This window comes from Gossypium arboreum, chromosome 9 (assembly GCF_025698485.1).
Source record: "Gossypium arboreum isolate Shixiya-1 chromosome 9, ASM2569848v2, whole genome shotgun sequence".
NCBI lineage: Eukaryota > Viridiplantae > Streptophyta > Magnoliopsida > Malvales > Malvaceae > Gossypium > Gossypium arboreum.
Genome location: NC_069078.1, coordinates 88,384,395 through 88,392,037, shown reverse-complemented (window position 1 = coordinate 88,392,037; position 7,643 = coordinate 88,384,395). Strand labels below are relative to the sequence as shown.

The following is a 7,643-nucleotide window of genomic DNA, read 5'->3' as shown; positions in this document are numbered from 1 at the left end:
TATGACTCGGTTTTGTATAAATGCTAGTGTATAAGTCCGGTAATGCCTTGTAACCCTATTCCGGTGACGGATACGAGTTAGGGATGTTACATATTTACTTAAAAATAATATTTCTTGAATATTTGTTAATGAATTAAATGAATTTTGCTTAATGTTAATAATGGACATGAATTAATAAAGTATGTAAATTTGTGCTTTTTTTATATGATTTTTGTGCATAAAATAAAATTATTTCATGTTATTTATTAATATGTTAAATTTGCTTATACAGTGGAATCATAGAGTTGAGCTTATTATAATGCTACATGGACATGAGTTATTATTCTCCTGTGTTGGACGACAAGACCAAGCTTAATGGGTTATCAAGATGCCACCTTGACCCAATAAAAAAGATTATACATGTTGGTCAAGTCTACAAGCTAGTTGGGTCATTAACCTCCCAGTTTAAGAGAAGAGAGGCCTAAATTCGGTAACCACAATTAGGTAGCCAAGAAATCAACTTTGGGAAATTTTTTGAAGGCCCTTACATTTGGAAGAACAATGGAAATCAACACACAAGATTTGCTTGAGAAACCGTCTACCCCTTACATGATTCAAGCATCTTGATGACCCCTTACATGATTCTGAAAGGACTTAATTTGGTTTCCAAACTCATGAAAGATCGAGTTGCCATAGAATATTTTCTGAACACTATTGAACATGAGAAAAATGAATTAAGTTGATTAATGTAATTATCCTAACCTATTCATGTTATTGATTGTTGAAGTTACTTTTCTGCTGCTAAATCTATTAATAATACATTTAGATGATTTTCATACTTAGATTAAAATTGCATTAGGGATCAATTTTGCATCTAGTCAAATTAGTTTAGTTTAATCATCATCACTCAAATTATTGTGTTCTTATAACCAAATTGTTAACTTATAATTTTGCTGATAATCGATTAACATACACAGTTCTTGTGAAGGCGATAACTCATGTACTTACTTATTACTTGAAATGATTGTGTACACTTGCACAAACCGAGCGTTACAGTTACGCCAAAGTAGATTGTTATAAACTGTGAAATAAAAGGGTTGCTGAGAGTAACGGGGAAGATGTAGCTGGTGCTAATTTGGCAGCCGAAAGCGGTGATGATTTCTTGTTAGTGTCAACGAGTGATAGCTCCGAGCTTACGTCCAAGTGGCTTCTAGATTCGAGATGTTCTTTCCACATCTGTCCTAACAGAGATTAGTTCTTTACATACAATTTGGTTGAAGGTGGAGTTGTGCGTATGAGAAACAATTCATCTAGTAAGGTAATCGATATTGGTACTGTTAAAATTAGGATGCACGATGAGACGATTAATACACTCTCAGATGTCAGGAATGTATCTGATTTATGAATGAACCTCATCTCCTTGAGTATTTTAGACTCGAAAGGTTTCAGAATCAACATCGAATCGAGTGGCATTAACTCATCTCCTTCAGTATTTTAGACTTGAAAGATTTTAGAATCAACATAGAGTCGAGTGGCATTAAGGTGTCTTATGGGGCTTTCATTTTGTTAAAAGGTAAAAGGACTGGCAGTCTTTACATTTTGGAAGGTTCTACAGTGATTAGTGAAATCAAACGTCCCTCGTCCGTTATGGAGTCGAAGTCAACTTGTTTGGAGCGGAGGCAACTTGGTTATAGGAGGGAAAAAGATATGATTGTTTCGTTGAAGAGAGGTTCTCTTTTGGACGCAAGTTTTGAAAAGTTAGGATAATGTGTTCGTGAAAATCAAACCCGAGTTAGTTTTAATTTGGCAGTGCATAAGTCGAAGCCTAGAAGTCTTCTAGCTTCTAAGCACAAATTCGACTAATTTAATTCCCTATATAGTTCAAGATTGGTCCAGACGGGCTTTGACAAAGATGGCGTGATGGAGATACGAGTCAATGTGGAAATTTGTTGAGTATGACTCATATTTCAATCAAACTTGAGATATAATCTCCTAGTTAAACTCTGTTTATTTGTTTCAGTCAAACTCTGATTAATTTAGATTATTTTATTATTATTTGACCTATAAATTTAGCCTATAAATAGGCTATTTTACAACCTTAGAAAATAAACCCAATAAAATATTAGAACTCATAACACTTTTAGAGAATTTTGTGTTTACATTTTGAGGAATCTTTTTTTTTTGGGTTTAGTTTTTTTTTCCATTTTTTGTACTTTTTGTTATTTTTCCATTATAGTAAAATTATCTTTGCCCATGGCTTTTTACCCTACTTGGAAGGATTTTTCCACGTTAAATTTATGTGTTCAATTTCTCAATTTCTTCCGCTATTTTTTTACTTGTTTGTTGCTTAATCAGGTCGATCCCCAACAGGAGTCATTATTTCATCAGAGAACACAGCACGATTGACTTTCAACCCAAACATACAATTGTCGGAGCTTTGTGTAAGAATTAGGCGAAAAATCATCAAATCTACCTAGATGAGAGTATGTTATTGAAATATTGATTTTGTGCTTTGGTCGACCCCATCAAATATAAGGCTTTCGACATTAGAGGCATGAGGATGAAGATGGTCGGAGGTTGACACATGTTCCAATTCAAGAGGCCAGAATGGAAGAATAAACTGAGAGTCCAACAATATAGATGTGCGACAGGTTCACGACTTTTTTAGAAGTTTCCCATTATGATATCCTAAAATCATCAATAGAAAGATACTCATCGGTTTCAGCCCTAGATTTCAACTGCGGTAGGACATACATCCACCAATTGGGGTTTGGCGGTGTAACACTCCTTAACCCTAAACCGTCATCGGATCAGGGTTACGGAGCATTATCAGACATATTGGACAACTTAGAAATAATTCATAAATAAATAACATTCATAGCATATTTTAACTTTTAAGTCTTTATAATAGACCCTCGAGGCCCAAAATACGTATTAGGAGTGAAACGAATTTTTTTTTCTTTTCAAAATTTCGGCAGCACTTCTGGTTATTTTGTATAAAACCCCCTGCAAGTTCAAACCAAAAACAACCAATACCATAAATACTATATAAACTTTTGTACCATTTCATTAGTATAAACATTAAAATACTAATTACCATTTTTATTTACAACAAAAGTCTTGTAACATTCTGATGTGATCAAAACAACACCTATGTACATGCCACTTTTAATTCAAAATATGGTACCTACTTATGAAGCTCTTGAGGATGTGATGAGATGAGAGATCTTCTAGCCGACTCTACCTCTTCGAGTCTAACTGTACCTACGTGTTAAAATTAAACGCGTTAAGCCAGTGAAGACTTAGTAAGCATTATAAGAATAAATAGGCAAATAAATCCTATTAAAATATTATAATCCCATTTGATCAATATATATTTATATGTATATAAGTTTCTTTAGTTGTATCTTATATTAACAAAATTTAATTTATTATTATATAAGTTATAAAACTTACCTTAGTACATTGATAATTCGCTTTGGTTCACAACTTATAACTTTAGCCTAAAGTAGACTTAATAGAACACATTGGATATACGGAACAAATACAAAAGTGCATTATTATGCACAAACAAACAGAGAGCACTAAAGTGCTATACAGAGAGCACAGATGTGCTAAACAGAGAGCACTTAACATGCTAATAATAGAACGGAGAGCACTAATGTGCTAATAATCAGAGAGCGCGCTAGAGTTCTTTAATGGCATGCCACTAATATCGTAGTAGTTTTAAACTCATCTACTTTGTAACGCCCCAATTTTCGGGAATTTTAAAAATGTTGGAAAAATTTAAAAATTCTGTGTCCTGTTTGTTTGTCGTAGGATTAAGTACGTTAGTGGGCCTCTAGAAGGCCCAAGCTTAAGGTAAAACCCGGTAGTTTTAATTAATTTGAATTCCATAAGAAAAAGGGGTTCTGGTTAATTGGGCTTTTAGGTATTAATTGTGTAAAATAAATCAAAAGGAAGCATATGGTAAAGTGGCTAAGTGACGCCACTGGGAATGCTATAAATGGCGTGTGGATGATTGGGAGGACCCAGGTTCAAGTCACAATGACAGCAAATAAGGGATTAATTTTTATGAATGGAAAAGGTAAGTAGTGGAACTGAAGTGAAAGTCTGTCAGGAGAGGATTTAGGAGTTGATAAGGGATAGGATTTAGGAGTTGATAAGGGATAGGATTTAGGAGTTGATAAGGGAGGAAATCTAGGAGCTGATCAAGGAACAAGAGGTGGCCGGCCAAGGGACTTTGGCATGGGAATTTCGGCTAGGGTTAGTGCCAGTATAAATTCGGCATTAGTGGTAAGTGGTGCCGTTTCCTGACCATTCTCTTCTTGAGCCACCCTACTCTATACCACCTTCCTTCCATTATTTTTAAGACTATAGCCGATTGCCTCAAATCCCGAAAACTTGACTCCTTTTGTACCGATTTTTCCCTAGCCAAATCCCTTATTTTTCTCATCATCTTTGGCCGATTATCTCAACCTTTAAACCCCAGGTTTCTGTCGACAATACCACAAGTAAAAACCCTCATATTTTATCTTTCTTTACACTTTTGCAAAAAGCCGAAACTCCCACACTATCCTAGGGACATAGCAGAATACTGAGATCACTGAGGGCTCGGCTTTTGTTAGCGTTTGAGGGCTTAGAACTGCATCAGAATCAAGTAGGAACTAAGGGGGAACGTTGACTGGAAGAATCGGTGGTAAGTCTTTCCAACTTAGTCTATCTTGCATATTTTAAGAAAAGCCGGAATCCCTAAAAGGTTAGGGAAGTTGTCGTTTTTTGGACTTGTAGCCCTAAGGGGTTGTGATAATAGTATTATTTTGGTAATAGTGTGATTAAGAGGCTGTTGATCAAGGGCTTGGACAAGTGGAACGAACGGATCTGGATCGAGACACTATTTTCGGCAAAGGTAGGAACGCTAAGGCCTAAGGTGTTGTTGGCCGAATATGGTAAGAAGTTAATATGTAGTTCGTTTCGGTAGTAAGATTAACGTGGTAGTATTATAATTGTAGGCAATTCGTGTGTGGATCTCGTCAGTGAATCGTCATAAAACAGGTGTGTAACTGACACCCTCTCATAGACTAGATCGGCAAAAGCCGAAATGCCAGAAAGTTGGTATCTTGGGAATTGGCGAGTGTGCGAATGCTCGTAAGATAGTTGGGTTTGCATGTTTGGTATTCTGAAAGTAATAAACTGCAGTATGTGCGATTTCGTACATTTTGATAATTTGGGCTTAATGGGCCAAAAATCGGGTTCATGGGCCAACGGGCTCAATTTGGTAAGTATCTTGCTGTAAGTATTACGATAGTACGTAAATGGATAGGATATGCATGAAAACCCTAGAAGTAGCTAAATCACTACAATACCCTTATGTATGGAAAATTACCATGATACCCCTAGGTGTAAATGACCAATATGCCCCTAGGGTTAATTTTGTCTGAAAAGCATGTTGATTTAAATCTGTATTATGTATGCCATGAATGAATATTTGTTGCATGAGGACATGGGTTATATTTTGGAGGAAGCGTCCTGGTGGCTATGCCACAATCATCTGATCTGGTGGCTCTGCCACATATATCTGATACGTGGTTACGCCACGATTATCAGATCTGGTGACTCTGTCACATTATTCGCTCGCGCCATTTGCATAATTTCGTGGCGTGTAGCGGTTGGGTGGGTCGAGTAGTCTCCCACATGGTGAAAGGTTGGTAAGGGGTGTATGTGGTTGGTTATGTGTTGGGTTTCGCATATACATGAAATATCGATCGATCATTATGGGCCTATGGGCTTAATTTCAGATTCGCTCGGGCTAAGGCCAATTTATTGCATTTACGTGGTTTGAGTGATATGGGCTATGGTTGGGTTAATTTTACATTGAGTTTCTCCAAACTCATCCTTATTTTCATCCATGCGGTAATCCCCACCATAGTGGGCTTGAGCTGCGAGGATTCGGAGTGGCCACTGCTCGCAATATGGATTTCTTCCGGTGATTTGGACTTCAATTTTCTTTACTTTGATGATTTGGGTTTTGTTATGTAATAAGGCCGCTTATGATTATTTTTAATTGGGTTTCGATTTATAACTTATCATGATGACCTTAAATTATATTAACTATCAAAATGGGCTAGATCTAGGTTCGTTTTCCAAAAACATAAACCGATTTCAAGTAACACGATTACAAACAAGGCTTCGCTATGATAACGTTTACAAACTTAAATACGTTTTATTCTAAAATAGACATAATTTCAATGGTAACCTAAAAATATACGCGATGTTAGAGTGTGTCAATGGCGGTGTGCATGTCTAGGATTGATCCGAAAGAGCTTGGTACTTAAGCAGTCCGATGGACTCACCTCCTTTTTCCGGTTTCTTACCTGGTGTACAGTTTCCATTCACTTTAACCCTTAATGAATTAATCCTTTGAACATCAAGTACGATTTTCTGAACTTAGAACGGAAAAATGTTTTTAACGTTTTTGATGTGGCACATCGGATCCGGTCATAACGTCTAAGCCGGGTTTGGGGTGTTACATACTTGCGCATTAAAACTGAATTTCATACATTTAAATACTTTACATAAATATCTTGAAAAAGATTTCTCATTTCTTCATCATTACAATTTAGTTCATATCACACAATTCACAAATATCACATCTTTTCACACATATACTTTTGTCACAACATTATTACTTAATGTTCAAAAATATAACTTCTTATATTCTCCAATTATAATTTTCTTTTCAAATTTCATAATCCATAATCTATTATTATTATTATTATTTATTTACTTATAAATTTAAATATATACATATATATTACATTTTATTTCTAAATAATTCTATACTACAATATAAACATCTAAATAAAATTAATTTAAAAAAATCTTGTAGTACTTACAACAAAAAGATTGAGATGATGTCTTCCTTCACTCCTTAGCCTTCTCTTTTCCTTTTTTACAATTAGGTCCTCTCCTTTCTTTTCTTTCTCTTCAATTTCATATAAAACATATAACATTTATATGTTAGAGAAAAATAATTAAATGACTTTCCTATGCTATTAAAAAAATAAACATGTATAATATAATAAATTCATCATTTCTTACATTAGCTTTCATTTCAATTTATTCCATAACTAAAATTGTTTCTATTTCTATTACAATCTATACTTTATTTTTATTTAAATTCTACTTATAACTTAGTTTAACTCCCAAATTTTCACTAATAAACCCCAATTTCAAACTTCTTATAATTTACTCCTTATTGCAATCTATTTCACAATTCAATCTTTTTTTTCAATTCTAATTTGAATTTTTCATAAGTTCAATCTCTAATTTATCCATAAATTCAACATAAACTATATAAAAAATCTACTAACTCTCAAAATTTCAACATTAACCTAATAGTATTTTGTTCTAGGATCATAAAACTCAATAATTACAAGAAAATAAATTAAATTGACTTACCAAATTGAATTTGAACCCTTGAAATCCCAAATTTTCTTTTTTCTTTTCTTTCTCCTTTTCTCTATTTCGTCCCTACTATTCTGTTTTGTTTCTTCTTTTATTTTGTTTCTTTACTTTACTTATGTTTTATATATTATATTATATATTATATAATAATATAATATATTATATATTAATACTTAAATATTAAGTTAATATAATAT

At 34.0% G+C, this 7,643-nt stretch overlaps 1 long non-coding RNA gene across 1 annotated transcript; it reads right to left on the bottom strand.

Moving 5' to 3' along the window:
- Nucleotides 1–3,060: 3,060 nt before the first annotated feature.
- LOC128280658 (uncharacterized) lies at nt 3,061–6,966 on the bottom strand. Its single transcript, XR_008270758.1, has 2 exons — nt 6,876–6,966; nt 3,061–3,243 (listed from the first exon to the last, which is right to left on the bottom strand). It is a non-coding gene; the product is annotated as an uncharacterized LOC128280658 (long non-coding RNA).
- Between the last annotated feature and the right edge of the window lie 677 nt (nt 6,967–7,643).